Genomic DNA, 18,045 nt, shown 5'->3' with positions numbered 1-18,045 from the left:
TCGCTAAGCTGGAACTACGCGTAGTTTTACACAATTACCCTTCTCCAAACTACGGCTTCAAGATAAAATATTCGTTTCATATGCATTTAGTAGACTACGCGTTAAAATACGCAATTAGACGTAGTGTGGATCGTGGTGTGTGCGGATGCTTATGCCCGCATGCAGAACATTTTACGCATCAATTCCTCTTTAATTGCTTATACCGGGAACTCTTCTATGCATACATTCCCCTTTCCAATGCGTAAATTTGTAAGCATACAATTGCACGCGGAGAATTAGACACGAGTAACACATTCGTAGTTCACTACGCGATACACGTTAACTATGCATAGTGGGCGTAAGCTACGCGTAGCGGTACTTTGCTACGCGTAAATTCATAAGCGTAGTTTTGAAACTTCACCTACGAACTACGATGCCTAAATTCACACTGGCGTAGTTTCTGCTCATCCCTGCTCCACATCATTCATCAAGTAGCCATATGCCCCCCAATAAAAACATGAAGTAGTCACAAGTCTCCAGATAAAATAATTAAGCAGCCAGGTGCCTCACGATAAACAAATGAAATAGCCAGGTGCGTCAAGATAGAATAATTAAATAGCCAAGTGTGCCCTATATACATAAATTAAGTAGCCATGTTCGCCAGATAACATTAATCTGTGATCTGAATGACAAAGAGGCACAGGGGCAGGTATGGCGCTCATGGTGCTGTGGCGCCCATGGCATGAGCACTGCTGGCACCCCTTTAGATACGTCACTGATCGACTCCAGTAGTATGGGGGGGGCGAAGCAGTTCATCTGAACTGAGGTGCATATCACCAGATGATGGCGCGGCTATAGCTGTAATGCTATAGTCTGCGCCCAACATTTTTGAGGTTCAGGTGATTGCTGGACCCCTTCTCCCTCTGAGTTGCTCAGAAGGGGAATAGTATTTAATGCTGCCCAGTGATTCAGCGGCAGAAGGGTGGGCCGTCATTTGGCTTGCCCAGAGCCCCACTGACTAGGCGGCATTCTGATATGTACACTAGGAAGGGCTGCTTCTGGACATTTTGGTTCCTCAGGCAAGACATCTTTCGTCCACCCAATTTTGTATACAAGAAGGTGATAGTCTATATTAAAATGTACCCCTAATGAAAAGACAGAGCCCTCTATGGGCTTGATTCACAAAGCGGTGCTAACTGTTAGCACGCCTGTGAAAACCCCCTTAGCACGTCTAAACGAGCTTTTTGCGCACAAAACATTATGTGCGCAAAACTACACAGAGCGCAGGGCGCTCCACGCGAAGTGCCCATTTAAGCCTATGGGACTTAGCGCGCGCATAGGACTTTGTGCGCAAAACTTTGTGCGCGATCTGATTGAGAAATCCGGTGCTAACCTACTTAGCACCCTGGTTAGCACCTCTAAAGACTTTAGACGTGCGAAGTAGGTTAGCACGGCTTTGTAAATCAAGCCCTATGTAAGCTTCCTGTCTCATTGCTTCCAGGATCTGCGACGGAGGGTCTCAGGGTTAAGAACTCATCCACTTACCCGTAACTGATTAGACAGGTCTTCACAGCTCCACCCCCTCCATTGACAAGGCAGCTGTAGACAATTTTTCAGAAGTCTTCCAAAGCTTTGGCTGCCCCCACCTGCATTGCTACAGCCCACCCCCAGCTCAAAAGACACCAATTAGGCCATGGCTGCTGAGCTGAGGCGGCCGTGGAGATGCAGATGGGGTGGACAGAGCTTTGGCAGACTTTAGAAAAACATACCATAAAAGTTTTGCCGAGGTGTGTGTGTGTGTGTGTGGGGGGGGGGGGGGGGGTGGAGAATTTGATGAATTATGGGCAAGCAGGTGAGGTATTAACCCTAAGACATGCTGATCCTGGCAGCGTTTGAACAGAGCCTTACAGCGGTTTAAAACTCGGACATAATATTCAATAAAAACATGTTTCCCTACTTTTTATATGTCATACGGTTATCATATTTACATTTGTGCATAAGTATTATTATTCATTTATAAGTTATAGCTTCCCAAAAGTACAGTTTTTTGCTTTATGAGCTGACTTTGCATTTTATTAATAACTGCTTTTATTCAGTCATTCATTCATTCATTCATTCATTCATTCATTCATTCATTCATTCATTCAGGCACACATGGTTTGACTCTCTCTCTGTGTCCAGGATCTCCTGCACAGTCAGAGAATGTGTCACATTCCACACTTGATACATTTAAGTAAACACAAGATTACATTGTTTAACTTTCGGAAGCGGCCAGCTCTGAAGACATTGAAGCTTCTAAAGCCTGTGTTAACCCTTTGAATGATGTTCTAGTAAAAAAAAAATGCTGGTTGTATATAATATGCTGTAAATAATCTATTAGAGCAAAGAAGAAATGCTGGGTTATATTACGCTTTAAGGTACCCGACTCTAAAGGATACACAAATTATCGGACCAGAAACACCTCCCTGGCACAAACTCAAGCCCCCTTCCTATAATTATTATGTGGGATGTGTAGACACTTTAAAAAAAATTATACTGTTTATGTACAACCTGGGTATTTACAGATTATAAAACTGTCTTGTATTCACCCCTCCCGCCATAAGCTTCTCATTGTGCGCAGTATGTTGTCCCTCCTCCCTATTCCATAGTAACAGATGTGTTGCTAGCCTCTAGGCTTGTGACATGTCTCTACAGAAATCAACCCTGAATCACCACCCTAGAGCAGTTTCTAGGCTAACTTGCACACAGGGCAAGGCTGTGAAAATTTCACCCCCTTCTCCCACACCCCCGTGGACTCGCAAACACTTCCTTTTTAGAGACAGACACAGCCACTGGTCACAAGTAGATCTGCCTACTTATTAGTGACCAGCCGCTCATCCAGGAGGAAGCAGGGACCAGGAAAACACACAGGCAAAGACAGCCCAGAAAGCAGACAGCCTGCAGTACCGCTACAGGACATCAGGTGTCATCATGCGGTGGTGACGTGATGCTGACTGGATGTCGTATGCAGGCAGCACAGGAGGAGTCAAGGAAGGTGATCGGGCTGGTAGTCTTCTTTCTTCTTCCATTAGGCTGCACCACGCGTCACCAGCTCCCTAGCGGTTATGTCCTGCTGCCTGCACCCCCCTTTTTCTATTTGCCGGTCTGCACCCAAGGCGACCACCCTGCCCGCACTGCCCAAGAAACGGCCCTGCACCACCAAAGGGATCAGGTCCCCATCCCAGCAGGCACAATCCTTGTACCTGTTTACGAGGCTTTACTCTGTGGAACTCATTGTAACAGACTCCCTCCAGACTTGAATATTTTCCTCTCTGCCCTTACCCAGCACTATTGAGTAATTCTAGTCCTATTTCCCCTACCTACTGTATCCTTTGATCCCCACTTCTTACACTGTAAGGTCAGTTGGGCAATGTCCTTTTTTTGTATCATAAGGCCTGTTTACAATTGCGTGTTGCGTTGCGGATTTCAGGCACTCATTATAAAAGCTGTGCCCGCTATGTAATGCCACAATTTGCATACTAGCATGCCTTCGGGCCCCAAAACTTACCGCTGCTTTGTGGCAGTGCCCAAATGTACTTTCTTTGCTGTGTCAGTATGAAGCTGCTGAAATATGATCTATGCTGTGCTCACATGTGTTTACAAGCTAGATATGACAGTACAGTTTCTAGGAGAAAAAAAAGACTAAGGGAGCCAGGGCCGGATTTACCATTAGGCACTGTGGGCACGTGCCTACAGGCGCCTGATGATGGAAAGGCAGCTCTTTCTCCTGCCATGTGCCTGTCTTACCCCTTCCCTATGCACAGTCCTGATGAGAATGAGAATGAGAGGTTGCTCGCTCACTTCCCTTCAATCAGGGGCTCTTCTAGTTACTTAATACTGAGGTTCCTCTAACTACCTAATACTCGGGGGCATCTCTAGCTACGTAATATTGAGGGTACTTCTGGCTACCTAATACTAAGGGGCACCTGTAGCCAGGGTCGGACTGGGACACTAAGGGCCCACCAAGGAAGTTTCAGCCGGGGCCCCCCCCCCGATCCCCTCCTCCTCGCCACCCCCCCATTTTGGGCTCACATACACATGTACTCTAGAAATTTTGCATGAGTTTATGGTAGGGAAAAGATTGTGAGCACTTCTGAGGACAGTCTCCAATAGGGATATGTCCACATGCGGCGCGCGCAGCGCGCCGCAGCGAAAGTAAATGGGTGTCACCACGCACTGGAACATCGGCGTGGTCACGATGAGTCATGGGCAGACTTAAAAAAAAAAAAAAAAACACAACATAAGTAGCGGTGTTATTCACAGAGATTAGGTCCGACCAGATACATTTTAGATAAAATATTCAAGTAGTTACATGCCTCATGATAATTCATCAAGTAGTCAAATCGCAGCAGATTTTCCGACAAAATGCAATCAGGTTGGCGGCTGATACCCCCACAAAATGCAATCAGATTGGCGGCAGATACCCCCCAAAATGCAATCAGGTTGGTGCCAGATACCCCCCCCCCCCCCAAAAGTGGGCAGCAGTGACCAGAAAATCGTAATGTGGGCAGCAGACACCTGAAAATCGCAATGTGGGCAGCAGTGACCAGAAAATCGTACTGTGGGCAGCAGACACCAGAAAATCGTAATGTGGGCAGCAGACACCTGAAAATCGCAATGTGGGCAGCAGTCACCAGAAAAGCGTAATGTGGGCAGCAGACACCTGAAAATCGTAATGTGGGCAGCAGACACCAGAAAATCGCAATGTGGGCAGCAGTCACCAGAAAAGCGTAATGTGGGCAGCAGACACCTGAAAATCGTAATGTGGGCAGCAGACACCAGAAAATCGCAATGTAGGCAGCAGTGACCAGAAAATCGTAATGTGGGCAGCAGTGACCAGAAAATCGTAATGTGGCCAGCAGTCACCAGAAAATCGTAATGTGGGGAGCAGACACCTGAAAATCGTAATGTGGGCAGCAGTGACCAGAAAATCGTAATGTGGGCAGCAGTGACCAGAAACCCCCCTCCCTCACCTAGGGGCCCCCCCTCCAGAATTGCAGCCAGCGGCAAATAATCACTTACCAGCATGACGGAGATGAGATCCGTAGCTCTGCGTGCCGCTGGCTGGTCTGCTCTCTGCTTCCTGAACTGACTATCCAATCACGCTCTCGCAGTACTTCCTGTGAGAGCGTGATTGGACAGTCAGTTCAGGAACCAGAGCAGACCAGCCAGCGGCACGCAGAGCTACGGATCTCATCTCCGTAACTCATGCCGTTAAGTGATTCTTCCCCGCTGGCTGCAATTCTGGAGAGGGGGGGGGAGCGCGGAAGGGGGGCCCCTAGGTGAGGGAGGGGGGGGGGAGGCTTCCGCCCCTCCCCGCCGATCTGTGCACAATGTCCCCCCTTCCTGCGCTTAGCCCCCCTCCTTTTTAGCACTGGGGCCCCCAGGAGGCGGGACGGCCGGGGCCCACCGATGGGACCATCGGTGGTTCGGTGGGCCTGTCCGAGGCTGCCTGTAGCTACCTATGATGGGCAAGGGAAGTAAGAGAGAAGTGACAGCTGGGCCAGCCAGGACATTTGCGGTGCATTTCGGTGGGGGTTTGAGGGTTCATGGAGGGCAACGTCTAAGGTGCCAGGCCATCTGTACCTATAGGCTCCTGTAAGGTAAATCCGGGCCTGAAGGGAGCAAATTACATTAGGATTGGCTTCAGTCAGAGCCAGTAAAAATGCAAAATGCCTGAAACAGATTTCTCCTTATTTACTATATAAAATTCACTGAAATCAAAACGTGGACAGTACAATACATACAGTGGTGTGAAAAACTATTTGCCCCCTTCCTGATTTCTTATTCTTTTGCATGTTTGTCACACTAAAATGTTTCTGCTCATCAAAAACCGTTAACTATTAGTCAAAGATAACATAATTGAACACAAAATTCAGTTTTAAATGATGGTTTTTATTATTTAGTGAGAAAAAAAACTCCAAATCTATATGGCCCTGTGTGAAAAAGTGATTGCCCCCCCCCCCCCTTGTTAAAAAAATAACTTAAAGGTGGTTTATTACACCTGAGTTCAATTTCTGTAGTCACCCCCAGGCCTGATTACTGCCACACCTGTTTCAATCAAGAAATCACTTAAATAGGAGCTATCTGACACAGAGAAGTAGACCAAAAGCACCGCAAAAGCTAGACATCATGCCAAGATCCAAAGAAATTCAGGAACAAATGAGAACAAAAGTACTGTAATTGACATCTTTCAGTCTGGTAAAGGTTATAAAGCCATTTCTAAAGCTTTGGGACTCCAGCGAACCACAGTGAGAGCCATTATCCACAAATGGCAAACACATGGAACAGTGATGAACCTTCCCAGGAGTGGCCGGCCGACCAAAATTACCCCAAGAGCGCAGAGAAAACTCACCCGAGAGGCCACAAAAGACCCCAGGACAACATCTAAAGAACTGCAGGCCTCACTTGCCTCAATTAAGGTCAGTGTTCACGACTCCACTATAAGAAAGAGACTGGGCAAAAACGGCCTGCATGGAAGATATCCAAGGCGCAAACCACTTTTAAGCAAAAAGAACATTAAGGCTCGTCTCAATTTTGCTAAAAAAACATCTCAATGATTGCAAAGACTTTTGGTAAAATACCTTGTGGACCGACGAGACAAAAGTTGAACTTTTTGGAAGGTGTGTGTCCCGTTACATCTGGCGTAGAAGTAACACAGCATTTCAGCAGAAGAACATCATACCAACAGTAAAATATGGTGGTGGTAGTGTGATGGTCTGGGGTTGTTTTGCTGCTTCAGGACCTGGAAGGCATGCTGTGATCAGGGCCAGCCCGCTCATGAGGCGGGGTGAAACTTTTGCCTCAGGCGGCAAATTTCCAGGGGCGGCACCCGCCCGTCCGTGGGTGCGGGGAGCCGGCCGCCGAGCTGGAGGGGTAGCTGGCAGGACGGGGGTATTGGGCCAGCGGCGGGGAGGGGGGTCGGACTCCCCCCCCCCCCCTCCCTCGCCTGGGTCCCCCGTCCTCCGCTCCTCTCCAGCCTTAAATAGAAGCAGCCGCTATGTGTAAGAGGAACCGACCCCCCTCCCCGCCGCTGGCCCAATACCCCCGTCCTGCCAGCTACCCCTCCAGCTCGGCCCCCCCCCCCCCCCCCCACGGGGGGTGGCGGCGGCAATTTTTTTAAAAATTTGCCTCATGCAGGAAAAAAGTCTAGGGCCGGCCCTGGCTGTGATAGATGGAACCATGAATTCTACTGTCTGCCAAAAAATCCTGAAGGAGAATGTCCGGCCATCTGTTCGTCAACTCAAGCTGAAGCGATCTTGGGTGCTGCAGCAGGACAATGACCCAAAACACACCAGCAAATTCACCTCTGAATGGCTGAAGAAAAACAAAATGAAGACTTTAGAGAGGCCTAGTCAAAGTCCTGACGTGAATCCTATTGAGATGTTGTGGCATGACCTTAAAAAGGCGGTTCATGCTAGAAAACCCTCAAATAAAGCTGAATTACAACAATTCTGCAAATATGAGTGGGCCAAAATTCCTCCAGAGCGCTGTAAAAGACTCGTTGCAAATTATCGCAAATGCTTGATTGCAGTTATTGCTGCTAAGGGTGGCCCAACCAGTTATTAGGTTCAGGGGGCAATTACTTTTTCACACAGGGCCATGTAGGTTTTGAGGTTTTTTTCTCACTAAATAATAAGAAAACATCATTTAAAACTGCATTTTGTGTTCAATTATGTTATCTTTGACTAATAGTTAACGGTTTTTGATGAGCAGAAACATTTAAGTGTGACAAACATGCAAAAGAATAAGAAATCAGGAAGGGGGCAAATAGTTTTTCACACCACTGTACACTATGTACATAGAACAAGCATTTATCTGATTGAAGTTAGGTTGTAAAGTACCCTGTGTTGTTTTCCACTTGGTTTGTCCATGTTAAGTACATAAAACAACCAAACATTTCTTTTGTGCATGTTTTACAATGTTTTATTTCACAGAGCACTAAAATGGTTGTGTTATTGATAGCTAAATTGCTCCTAATATACAACCAGGCTGACCTTATTACTTGGGCTGATAGAACTATTTACTTGTGAAGTTTTCACATTACATCTTAATAAGGGATCTCTGGAAAGAGTGTGACTGTTTAATTAGATAATTAAATGGAGCACAACGCTCTCAAACCTGTTTATTTATTGACTAAAATGTAAAATGACTCCTTCACCTGAAAGGAATTATCAAACGGCTAATGTACTGGCCTGGAGCCGAATTCGCTGGGGTGTTGGGGACATAAAATTTCATCCCTGTGGGGAGAAGTAATAAAAAAATACATCTTCTATTTCCTGTTTTCTAATTAGGCAGTTTCTAGGCTATTACAGATAACCCCTCAACTACGGAGAGCGCGCAGCGTTTCTTGCGAAGCCAGGATTTATCTTCACACAACGCGCGCGGCAAAAATCTGCTTTTAATGATCAGAATTATTAATTAATTGTAGACAATAAAAGTCAGGCAGATGACCTGTCCGCGCAATGCATCTTCAGCTAATGAAACGTGTAATTATGTTACACTGAGGACGCCTGGCCTACGCATATATTATGCAAAGCAAGAGTGGAAGGCGGCAAGAAACTTTAAAGGAGAACTGTAGTGAGAGGAATATGGAGGCTGCCATATTGATTTCCTTTTAAGCAATACCAGTTGCCTGGCAGCCCTGCTGAGCTATCTGCCTGCAGTAGTGTGAATCACCCCAGAAACAAGCATGCAGTTAATCTTGTCAGATCTGACAAAAATGTCAGAAACACCTGATCTGCTGCATGCTTGTTGAGGGTCTATGGCTAAAAGTATTAGAGGCAGAGGATCAGCAGGATAGCCAGGCAACTGGTATTGCTTAAAGAGACTCCGTAACAAAAATTGCATCCTGTTTTTTATCATCCTACAAGTTCCAAAAGCTATTCTAATGTGTTCTGGCTTACTGCAGCACATTCTACTATCACCATCTCTGTAATAAATCAACTTATCTCTCTCTTGTCAGACTTGTCATCCTGTGTCTGGAAGGTTGCCAAGTTCTTCAGTGTTGTGGTTCTGTGATGCATCCCCCCCCCCCCCAGGCCCCTCTCTGCACACTGCCTGTGTGTTTAGATTATAGCAGGTTCTCTCTGCTCTATTATCTTTTACAAGCTGGATAAATCCTCCTCTGAGCTGGCTGGGCTTTCACATACTGAGGAATTACATACAGGAAGAGCTGTCTGCACTCTGCAGGAAGAAAAACCTTGACACTTCAGTGGAAGATAGTTGCAGGGGGAAAGAAACACACAAATGATCTCTTGAGATTAAAAAGGAAGGCTGTATACAGCCTGCTTGTGTATGGATGTATTTTCTATGTGTGGACATACTGTACATCAACCTACTTCCTGTTTTGGTGGCCATTTTGTTTGTTTATAAACAAACTTTTTAAAACTGTTTTTAACCACTTTTAATGCGGCGAGGAGCGGCGAAATTGTGACAGAGGGTAATAGGAGATGTCCCCTAACGCACTGGTATGTTTACTTTTGTGCGATTTTAACAATACAGATTCTCTTTAAAAGGAAATCAATATGGCAACCTCCATATACCTCTCGCTACAGTTCTCCTATAACCCTCTTGGCGGTACGCAGTTTCTCGTCCGCCGGGAGGTTTTTTGACCCCATAATTTTTTTTTACCGCTTTAGCTAGCATTTTGCTAGCTAAGCGTATGCTTTAGGTTGCTCCGGTCCCTCCCATGCCCGCCGATCGCCGCCGGCTATATGTACCTCGCCACAATCCCACGAAGAGCGCAGTTTCCCGATCGGCTTCCGGCGTTGCTATGGCGACGATCGGAGATTACGTCATGACGTCATCGACGTCATGACGTCAGCCGCAATACCGATCGCCGCCATTGCGATGCCTGGAGCCGATTGGGCGGCTGCGCCGGCGTGGGAACGCTGGGGGCTACGTATCCCGGAAGTAACTGCGGGCAATCGAGGGGGACCGGAGAAACTTTGTGCATACGCTTAGCTAGCGAACCGCTAGCTAAAGTGTATTGCACCAGTTTCTTTGTTTTTTTAAGTCCTGGGGCCATGTGATCCTCCGCGGTGGCTACCCCATGTATAGCACAGGGTTACCGCTAAGGAGGTTAAAGACAGCTAGCTAGCGATGTGATTCATTATACTCCATTATACAAGTTAAATAATCGTACTCAATGCCAAGCCGCTGCAACTAAAGCTAACAAAATTTTGGGATGCATTAAAAGAGAAATAAAAACTCGAGATGCTAGCATAATATTGCCCCTGTTTAACTCTCTAGTAAGGCCACATCTGGAATATGGAATTCAGTTCTGGGCACCACATTACAGGAAAGATATTGCAGTTTTAGAGCAGGTGCAGACGATCAACAAAATTGATATGTGGGATGGAAGGTCTCACTTACCAAGAAAGGTTAGATAAACTGGGTTTATTTAGTCTAGAGAAAAGATGCCTTAGAGGGGATCTAATTAACATGTATAAATACATCAGAGGGCAATATAATAGCTTGATGGATGAGCTTTTTGTCCCTAGGCCTTCTCAAAGGACTAGAGGACATGATCTGCGCATGCAGGAAAAACATTTTAGCCATTTAGGAAAGGGTTCTTTACAGTAAGAGTGATTAAGATGTGGAATGCATTGCCTCAGGAAGTTGTTATGGCAAACTCTATACCTGCATTTAAAGGGGCTTAGATGCTTTCCTTGCGTTGAAAGACATCCATGGCTACAATTACTAGGTAATGCCTAATGATGTTGATCCAGGGATTTTATCTGATTGCCATCTGGAGTCGGGAAGGAATTTTTTCCCTTTTGGGGCTAATTGGACCGTGCCTTGTGGGGTTTTTTTCGCCTTCCTCTGGATCAACAGGGATATGTGAGGGAGCAGGCTGGTGTTGTACTTTATACTGTTTGAACTCGATGGACGTATGTCTTTTTTCAACCAAAATAACTGTAACTATGTAACTCCTGCCACGCTGAACTCCTGCTATGATCATCCAACTTCAACCCGCACATTGATTTTCCAGCATTCTGGACAGCTTTCTAAGTACCAGCTAGCTGAGAGAAGCATCATGGGTAATGCTAACTCAATAACCCTTGCTCACACAGATATCATCAGCAGACCATGACCTACACATTAGCTCAGCAGTTACAACCAGGGCCGGGCAGAGGCGAGAGAGGCTCCAGCCTCAGGGCGCAGTGTAGGAGGGGGCACACAACTCACTCAGCTATCATTCCCCTATTGTGTTTGAAGCAAAGAGAAATAAGAAAAGGGGATACATGGCAATGACTGCACGCCAGATAACAAGAGATTAAGGTGTTGGGGAGGTTGGGGACCCTGGGCGCCTCTTAGTCCAATAGCAATCAGTGTGTGACGGCTGGGGTGGGAGGGGCGCACTTTGGTGTCTCAGCCTTGGGTGTTGGAGGACCTTGTCCCAGTTCTGGTTGCAACACTTTTTAAAGTGAACCCAAGGTGAAAATAAACTGATGAAATACTGTAAATAATTATATTTCTCCTCCTCCTCCTCCTAAAAATGACTTTATTAAGTATCCTGTTTTTTTTTTTTTTTTGTTTTTTTTTAATGTTGAAACATTTACAAATTAGGTTGAAGGTTTTCCTGTCTCTGCTCAGTGGTAGTCTATTAAGTGTCCTAAAGTGAAAATACATGAACTTTTGAATTTGTCCTATCTCTCCCCTGCCCTCAGAAGTTGTGTACTGCCAGGAAAACCTTTATGGCTGTAATTTGCTTATCACTGATGTTTACTAGACAAGGTACCGACAAGACAGAAGCTGTCAATTCCATGCCTAGAAGAAATGAACTCTTTCAGGCAGGAAAATAACACAAGTAAAACAGCCTGGTTATTAGTATGCTTTGCACTGTACATACACATGTTTACCTCATCATGTCACATGTCGCCTCGGGTACACTTTAAGCAATGTCTCTGACACCTACTGCCACGCTCCTGACAGAATGACGCAGAGTTGCAAACACAAGATTTTTTCGTAGTGTTCGGAGGCAGAGTTTTCAATTAACTTTTCATGCTTCAGAGCACAATTACTTAAATCATGTTTAAATCACTTATTAAAAGGTACAAAGAATAATACATATCTACAGAGAAGGAAAAAAGCCAGCAAGCTTTACCACTGTGATGGTAAAACCCAACTGTAGCTAGAGTGCCTGTTTTTCTTAAGCACTTGCAGGGAAGTTGCCTGTCAGACAGGAGTGTTCTATCCGGTAGCAGGAGATTTGTGCACCTGCTGCAAAAAAAAAGTTTGGTTGGGGGGGCGGGGGGGGGGGAGGAGGGGGCATTTAAAGCGGTATTAAACCCTGACATAATATTCAATAAAAACGTTTCCCAACTTTTTATATGCCATACGATTATCATATTTGCATTTGTGCTTAGGTATTATTATTCATTTACAAATTATACATTCCCAAAAGTACAGATTTTTGCTTTGTGAGCTGACTTTGCATTTTATTCATAACTGGTTTAATTCATTATGTATTAAAGGCAGAAATGCTTTCAGTGTCTCTCTGTGTCCAGCAGCTTCTCCACAGTCACATTCCTCACTTGATACATTTAGGTAAACACAAGATAACATTATCTACAACTTTGGATGCGTCCACATTACTCTGCCCTGAACTTTCCAGCCCTGTGTGTAACCCTTTAAATGCTGTTTTAGTAAAAAAAAAATGCTGGTTGTATATAATATGCTGTAAATAATTTTTTAGAGCAAAGAAGAAATGCTGGGTTTCATTCCGCTTTAAAGAAAACCTGTACTGAAAATAAAAGTCAAAATAAGCATACACAAGTCATACTTACCTTCCATGTAGTCTACTCCTCAGTGTCTTTCTCCTGTCCCGCGTCCTGTTTGTTCACTATGATCAAGGGAATTTTCCGTCCTCCATTTTGAAAATAGCCATTACCCCATAACAGTTTTCTGGTCAGCACACAGTTAAACTGTAACATCGCCCACTTGAGCCATAGGGAAACATGGACATTACCGGGTACATCAGTTTTCCTCTCAGCTATAACTGACAGCAACTGATATTTTACTGACAGCAACTGATATATTTCAGATCTGACAAAATATTGTCAGAACTGGCAGGGATCATTGTCAGAAGAAAATGGTGAGCTTCTGAGAGGAACTGATGGCAAGGTAACTGTGTAATGTTCATTTGAAATTACCTGATGTGTTTATTTTAAATATTTTTACTCAGTACAGGTTCTCTTTAAGGTTAGGTGTCAGGTAGGGTGTTTGTGTGGATATGTTGTGTGGATGTGCTGGATAATATATACAAGATTTCTTTTGACTATAAAAGGGCGCCAGATATAGCCAATATTTTTTACATATCAATGCAGCTACAAGGAGGACACCCAAAGATCGGTTACATCAGCAAGTGCCTAAATTATATCAGTTCATTCGGTTATATCCATTCAAAATAACATATATGTTTGCCATGGAATGCGGCGAAGATTATGCACCACCATGGAGATTAAGGTATGACACAACCGGGGGCGGGGTTAGGGTTAGGCATCACAAGGGGGCTCTTAGAGTTAGGCACCACCATGGGGTCTTTGGGTTAGGCACCGCCGGGGAGGGTTCTTTGCTTTCTTATCTACATCATTTTTTTTTCAGCTATATCACTTTTCTTGGCTATATCTGGTGCTGTTTTATAACCGAAATAACAATCTCGGCTATATCTGGTGCCCTGTAATAGCTGAAAAAAAATCTTGGATATATCCAGGGCCCTTTTATAGATGAAAGAAAATCTATGCTATATCTAGTGCCGTTTTTTCCAGGCACCCTTTTCAAATGGATGCGTTCTATAACCTTTGTCTCTGTTTGCTGGGGAATGGAAATAGCTTTTAGCAATTAGACAATACCTTGTGTACTTGTTTAGCAACAAGGTTAAGTTAAGGGATCTGTAACTTTATCTGCGTGTCAGTAAAGTATTCTCTTTTTAAGTCATGTTAAAGTTAACCTATACTCCTGCTACATTCTTGTCCTTTCTTCAACAAATTACAACCAGTGAATCAGGGACAGGCTCATGTGTGTCCGGTGCTCACCGATGCATGGGAGAGAAGCGATAGTGAGCCCATTTGGTCTAGTCCCACAGAGCAGCTAATGTAACACCAATCAATAAAAAAACTTTAAGCTGGCCTCAAGAGAAAGGTGTCACAACACACAATGCTCACAGCTTTCTGCTGGTAAGGGCTTCAGAGCTGCAGACCGGTCATAGTGACCCACGACTGCTGCTGAAGCAGCTGCAATCGGCACATAAATGAATCTCCCCTTCCCAACCTACAGAGGAGATGAGTTGATACAGATCTCTGCATTTTCCTTCGTAGTGTGTTGTTAAGGTTGTTATACAAAGATTCTCCTACATTAGATCATGTTGATGAGACTGAAGCTGACTTGCTTACTTGGGAGGAAAGTGAGGCTCTAATTAACCTTGAGTCTTCCAACGGCAAGGCAAAAATGTATTGCCTGTCACTGGACAACTCCGGACAGAATGAGCAGTCCCTCGGAGGGGCTCACAATCTAATCCCTACCATAGTAATATGTCTATATCATGTAGTGTATGTATCGTAGTCTAGGGCCAATTTATGGGGAAACCAATAAACTTATCTCTATGCTTTTGTGAGGTGGAAGGAAACCAGAGTGCCCGGAGGAAACCCACACAGACACAAGAAGAACATACAAACTCTGTATAGATAGTGCCATGGCTGGGATTTGAACCAGGGACCCAGCGCTGCAAAGCGAGCGTACTGCCCACAACGTCACCATGCTGCCACCGGATGCCTTCTCTGTCCCGACTTTCCAGAGATGCGTAAGCCTGCAATTGGTGAAAAGCAAGAATTACTAAATACTAAACATTTGCTCAAGAGTGTGAAACGGGCTCACACACAGCCTGCGATGGCACATTCGGAAATCCCAAAGTGAGCTTCTGGCAATTGCTGCAGCGCTCTCCACCTAATAGAAGAAGACAAGGAGAAAAGATAAAATTGATGCACATTATTGTGCTGAGTTTTCATTAATTATTTATAAAGATGTGTTTATGTAATAGAATAGAAATGTTTTTCACTTTGTATTTCTTTTCACTGTTTTTACCTATCTACCTAAGTAAGGTGTAGATATCTGGAGTTACCTTAAGAATCGATGTATATTCCCCAAAAATGATTATCCACCCATCCTCTCCAGGTATGGGAGATGGAGTTGAGTTCTTTGTCCTTGACCAGTGGACAGGGCTGCTTTGCAAAAAGGGGGAGAGATAGCAAGCGCATTGCCCATGCAAAGACTATGTGGGCTGGTATTGGTCAGGGTTGGAGCACTCACGGTCTCTGCCTTCCCAGGCAGGCAATCCCAGCCTGCATAGGGAAGAAGGTGTTAATAAGGCTTGAGAAGAGGTGTTGTGCTGTTTTTCTATATTTCTTTTTTAAAAGTGAAGGTCCACTTCTTATTTACCATGAATATGTGCATAGGCAGTGTTTAAAGAGAGAGAGAGAGTGAGAACTGTCCAAGAGTTAAACATTTTACAATGGTAAGAAGGCCACAACGTTCCATATAAGATTTTCTTCCCTGAATCAAATAAATCAAGAATGGAGAGTTGACAGTATAGCCCATGTTAGAGATCTACCAATGAGCTGGGTACTTATGACCAATGCATGGGCATTTCAGGGGCATCAGGGGGGGTACATGAACATTACAGGGAACGCTGGCAACGATGGGGCGCCAAAAGGTTGATTGGCGAAAGATTTTGTGCTGAAATGGATCAGGAATGGGCCTGCTGCAGCCAACAAATCTCTCTCTCCAATCAGATTCAGTCAGAGAGAGATTTGTCTACTGGTTGAGTGGCTGCCACAATTGCTAGATGTATGGTTACCTATAGATTTTGCTTTTATTTCCAATATAATATTATGGATCCTGTAAAGACAACTTGTTTCAGGTTTTACAAACTCTGTATTGCATGTAATATTCATGACAATGAACAAAGTTTATAATATTGTTGTAACTTTGAAAATCCTTTAATAAAAAACAGTTACAACCCCCCCCCCCCCTCCAAAAAAGAGAGAGATAACACTTATCACTTTGCTGCCATTCATTTATCAGACAAATGATGTAAGCAGTTCGTGCACCTGGCAATAGGATTTTCAGCAATGGGTAGGGAAATGTACACCATATCCTGTTGCATTTAACTGAGGGATCACAAGCTGCAATCCCTGGGCTTTAGTGAATCATGTTAAAAGTGTAGTCCAAACTCTACCTGTTGTCCCTCCCTTTGGTTTTTTATGATTAACTAACTTGTAGACAGTGGTGCTCAGCAGAGCTCGAATATTCGAGTAGCTCGAATATTCGAGTAGCTCGAATATTCGAGCTCTTTTCCAGCTATTCGAGCTCGGTATTCGAGCTCCGAATAGCTGTAGCTATTCGAATGGGCTATTCGCGTACACTCGAATAGCCCATTCACTATTCGAGCTATTCGAGCAAACGGCGCTATTCGAGCTCGGTACCGAGCTCGAATAGCGTCATAGCCCAGATTGATGTCCTTAGAGCCAATCAGAGGGCTCCCAGGCCCTCTGACGGCAGCCAATCACAGAGGGGGACCCTGGCCAGCCCCTACCCTATAAATAGCGGCCGCCATGTTACGTTTCTCCGTCCTTGCCTGAGACTTGCATAGAGAGAGAGTTGCTCCTTTGTGCTTTGGCTTAGCAAGAGCTTTATTGTGGTCATTTACCTAGCGTTTTTGCTCACATACACCTCCTATACACACCTATATTGTTGTTAGTTAGTTAGACATTGTATTTTAGTTAGTAGCTTTTGTGTTACATAGAGACAGGCCAGCTGCTGCAGGCTTACAGCTTTAGGCCTCCGGGCCTGCCTGTGTGGGCAGCTGTCCTCCTGTCCTCTGTTTATTTCTCTCTATTCTATACCAGTATTTCTGCTGTCCTTTACTACTGATTGTATTAGTATTGTAGTTATATACTGTAACTGTACTAGGACACTCACTGTCACTGTTCATAGGCTACTAGCTGCTCCTGCGTGTGTGCACTCACTGTCTGTGTACACACTACACACACTCTATTTCCAAGTTCTGATAACTGATTGATTATTGTAATTGAATATTGTAATTAGTTAGTTGTACTCACTGTTACTACTTACTGTACTAGGAGTCTAGGACACTCAGTCACTGTTCATAGGCTACTAGCTCCTGCGTGTGTGCACTCACTGTCTGTGTACACACTACACACACTCTATTTCCTTCTGATAACTGATTGATTATTGTAATTAGTTAGTTGTACTTACTGTTACTACTTACTGTACTAGGAGTCTAGGACACTCAGTCACTGTTCATAGGCTACTAGCTCCTGCATGTGTGCACTCACTGTCTGTGTACACACTACACACACTCTATTTCCTTCTGATAACTGATTGATTATTGTAATTAGTTAGTTGTACTTACTGTTACTACTTACTGTACTAGGAGTCTAGGACACTCAGTCACTGTTCATAGGCTACTAGCTCCGGCGTGTGTGCACTCACTGTCTGTGTACACACTACACACACTCTATTTCCTTCTGATAACTGATTGATTATTGTAATTAGTTAGTTGTACTTACTGACTGTTACTACTTACTTACTTACTGTACTAGGGACACTCACTCAGTCACTGTTCATAGGCTAGCTCCTGCGCGTGTTTGGGCGTGCGTGCACTCACTGTCTGTAGTGTACACACACTAAATTTACTTGTGATTACTACTGATTATTGTAACTGCTAGTTGTACTTCCTGACTGTTACTACTTACTTACTGTACTAGGGACACTCACTCAGTCACCTCACCCACCAACCCACTCCATTAAAGTACCCCACTTTTCACCCGCCCTTTTAAAAAACTTTTGTCTATACGCCCAAAACATCGAAGATGTCTGGAAGTGGCAGCCAGCGCGGTTTGGGCAGGGGGAAGGGCAGCAAGGGAATCAGGAGGAGAGGGAGCAGCATTGTGGCAAGCCGCGGGCGCGGGCGCGCCACCATGCACAGTTCCGCAGCAGCAG

At 44.7% G+C, this 18,045-nt stretch overlaps 1 long non-coding RNA gene across 1 annotated transcript in view; it reads left to right on the top strand.

The window, feature by feature from the left end:
* The window catches only part of LOC137528179 (uncharacterized), a 37,722-nt gene extending 22,690 nt beyond the window's left edge, over window positions 1-15,032 (top strand). Inside the window, exon 3 of the long non-coding RNA XR_011023311.1 lies at window positions 14,640-15,032. This is a non-coding gene — a long non-coding RNA (uncharacterized lncRNA). The remainder of the gene's footprint in view (window positions 1-14,639) is intronic.
* The last annotated feature ends 3,013 nt before the right edge of the window (window positions 15,033-18,045 follow it).

The sequence above is a fragment of the Hyperolius riggenbachi genome, chromosome 8 (genome assembly GCF_040937935.1).
Source record: "Hyperolius riggenbachi isolate aHypRig1 chromosome 8, aHypRig1.pri, whole genome shotgun sequence".
NCBI lineage: Eukaryota > Metazoa > Chordata > Amphibia > Anura > Hyperoliidae > Hyperolius > Hyperolius riggenbachi.
Note: the sequence above shows the minus strand (reverse complement) of the source record. Positions and strands in the feature narration are given on the sequence as shown.